The sequence below is a fragment of the Rhea pennata genome, chromosome 2 (assembly GCF_028389875.1).
Source record: "Rhea pennata isolate bPtePen1 chromosome 2, bPtePen1.pri, whole genome shotgun sequence".
Lineage (NCBI taxonomy): Eukaryota > Metazoa > Chordata > Aves > Rheiformes > Rheidae > Rhea > Rhea pennata.
Genome location: NC_084664.1, coordinates 138,915,611 through 138,919,077, shown reverse-complemented (window position 1 = coordinate 138,919,077; position 3,467 = coordinate 138,915,611).

The window sequence follows — 3,467 nt, the reverse complement described above, 5'->3', positions numbered from 1 at the left end:
CCTGCAAACCACTTAAGAGAGCAGCTTCTGCTTTCCTGCTTCTAGCTGAGAAGTGAATTAATCTGAATAGGAACTCTTTGGAACACTTTCCTGTGATTCATCTGTAAGTTTGGGAACATCAGGGCACAATGCAAAGGACGTAGAATGTACTTCATTTGCTGGATTCCTATTGAAGTTGGTTCACATCATGTGACATTTCTGAAATTTCTTAAATAGCAGCTAGTTGTTATGGCAATCAGCACACAGCAGATTTAAAATGATTCTGTTATTTCAGAGTAGGTTACAAGAGGATAGGAAAAGCAAACAAATCCTTAAGGCAAATAATTTTGTTACATTAAGATAGAATAAACTAACCAAACAACCTTGACCCTGTAATTCATAACCCTGGAAAGCATGCCTGGGTCTTACTCAAACCTATCAGTTCCTGCAACTACAGCTGACAGATAACATTTATTTTTCTAAGGGCAGAGTAGGGAATTATTCTCAATTATATCCATAAGATTAATGCAAGACCTTTGAATATACCTCCAAGGCTACAGCTATTGTTTAAAATAGTTCCTTCAACAGGTTCCTTGCAGGAATTTTGCAACACTTGTAAACTTCACACCATGCAGGTAGCAGGAATTTCCCCTTTAAAAAAGGTACTGAGTAACCATTTTCAAAAAAGCAGAGATTCTGTATCTTCTAATAGCTTTTAACTATACCTCAAAAATAAAATAAAATAAAATAAAGCTATTTACAATAAAAACCTACCTGGGACATGGTAGGATTTTACCTACCTACTTACCAAAAAAAATGAGCTGAGAATAGAAGCTAGATCTCGATTTCCAACACATTTTCTCATCCACAAGGCTGTCCTTCCCTCTTTCATTCAGAATTTGGAAATAACATCTTGCCAGGATCTTGCTGAGATGCAAATTATGGAAATAAGGAAGCATATCCAATTGCATACCGCCAGCTACACAGAATTCTTAACTAGCAGCAGCTAATTTAGCTAGCTGCCTTCCAGGAGGACCTGAAGCAAAAGGTACAAGCAATAGGGAGGCACTAGCTGGACTACCATAGATTGCTTCTGCAGCATTTGAATTTACACCTTTTAATCCCCGAGAGAAAGCGTCTGCATGCCCGTGTTGTTGTTCTGGAAGTCCTTCCCTTCAAGACTAAAAGGCTGTGGGTGGATTGCAGGCAGTCTTCAGCACAAAAGATGATTCATTTTAAATACCTACGATCTCTTTCATCGTTTTGCCAGTTTAACCTGTGCTTTCCAGTCTATAGTTTGTAAGGACTGTGAAATAGCCTTTTGTATTGCAAATGCGTGCAATGCAACACCGCACAACAGGCTTGCAGAATTCAAAACCTCTCTTAACATTTTTCTGCTCAACAGAGGACTTAAGTATTTCAGAACACAATATGCATTGTATGTGAAGTGACACTGTCATACTTTAGGAAGGTTTCAATGTTAGAACACAGACTAAGACTATAGGAAGATACGCTTTTAATAACAGCAGGTTAACTATTCACATAGGAAATTAACTAACTTTATTTTCATCATCAAATTCTGTGGATCACTCTCCTGTGGGGAGGGAGAAAAAAAAGAATCAAGATTCAGTGTTGAACCTTTCTTGATAGTTCAAAGACCAGCTAGATTCTCAAATAACAAAAGGTTTTCTAGAAAACAAAACAAACAAACAAAAAAAAACTTTTAAAGATACCTTACTATTTATTGATTAAAGGTACAGGATTTAAGTATTTCTTACACTATACCCCATTCAACTGTGTCCTTTTTAATCTTCAGGAATACTTGAAGATTTCTCCAGACAAATGGAACTGTTTACCCAGTTCATCCTGAATCCTATTAAATCAGAGCTTGAACAGTTGGATAAAAATTTCAATAAAAGCAATTTCAGGTCAAGTTATTTTGTATAGTTTAAAATTAAATTTTGAGTAAAAGTAACTTACTATGCAAGTTCAGTAAGAAAAGCAGGCAACATCTTCATTACAACCTAAGAAACAGAACTCACACATTTGCTATAGCTTTTTCCTTTCTAAAAGTGGATCTGATATCTCCAGAGTTGTGAAGTCTGCCAACTTGCCTTGCTTCCAGACTGGAATGTGGCCCTTTCATTGCTTTGCAAATGTATTTGATTACTGCTTTCTTCTTTTGACAAGCACCTTTATGTTTTAAAGAAATCGTTTTTTCCAGCAGTAATTGAGTAAATTCTAACGAGGCTCTACGAAGCCTCATTAATCTTTGCCCTCCCTTTTCTCCTCTCCTTCCTGCTCTTAATCAGATTATGATTTTTTATAACTACTATAACAGATAGATTAGTAACCTTCCTAGAGCCGAAAGTTAATAATGTCCCTAAATATCTTTTTAAGGTTTAAGATTATTCTACCCACCTTTTCTACTAATTTTGATCCAAGTTCTTGGACAAGAAGGCTCAGGTGTTTCTAGAAATGGAGCAACAGATTCTGGATGCAATAGTCATGAATCCCCCCACTTTTTTTTTTTCTTCCCAAATAAAAGAAAAAGCCTATACTGAACTTCTACACAGGTAGACCTATAATGCCTGCTCAAAAGTGTGAGGCGATAGAATTCACTTGATTCATTTCAGTCTTCCTGGTATGGAAATTAACCTGGTGACAACTAAGATACACTTTTATTTGGGTGGGAAGTTATCTAAAGCTAGAAAACATTTAGACAGCGCTTATACGTGCATTTCCATCAACTCCCCCCCCCCCCCCCCAAAAAAAAACCCCAAAACAAAACAGCAAAAAATCACTCCATCCAACCAAGTTCCCTTTAAGTTCACTGCATAAATATTTTTACAACAGGAAGATTTCCATACAGTTCCATCACTTTCATTCATTCAGGTTAGTCCCAGCTCCTGGAAGAGATAAGATACTCTCTAAAAAGTAGAGACTACTTTTCACAGTTATTTCACTTTCAAGCCAAATAACCCCAAATGTTAGTTATTCTGTAAGTAACATCAGCGCAGACCTTACTGGGCCTGAGGAAAGGAAGTGGAGCATCATTACGCTGTAGATCTTTTCCACAGATACAGTTGTAATGTCTGAATCCTATGCAGGCTCCTGCTCATTTCTACTTCAAAGACTTGAAATAAGCCTAGGGTTCCATATGGTTATAACTATTGCAAAAGTCAGCTCTTACAGCAAAATGCATATAAAGTTCTTAGAAGTCTAAGGATCATGTATCACCACCAGAGTATCAGCTAGACAGTAAGAAAGCTCTTAAAGTTGTACATTAATGTATTAGAGCAATTTTAAAGTTGGATATGAAATAATCAGTCTTGACTTCCGCAAAATTAACTAAATGCTTAATTGTGTATTACTCAAATAAGATTTTCCTTAATAAAAATACCTCCTTATTGAAATCCTGTATAATGGTACTCTAAAAATATGGGAAGACAGATCACATGAAATGTACACCAAAGGTAGTTGAAAAG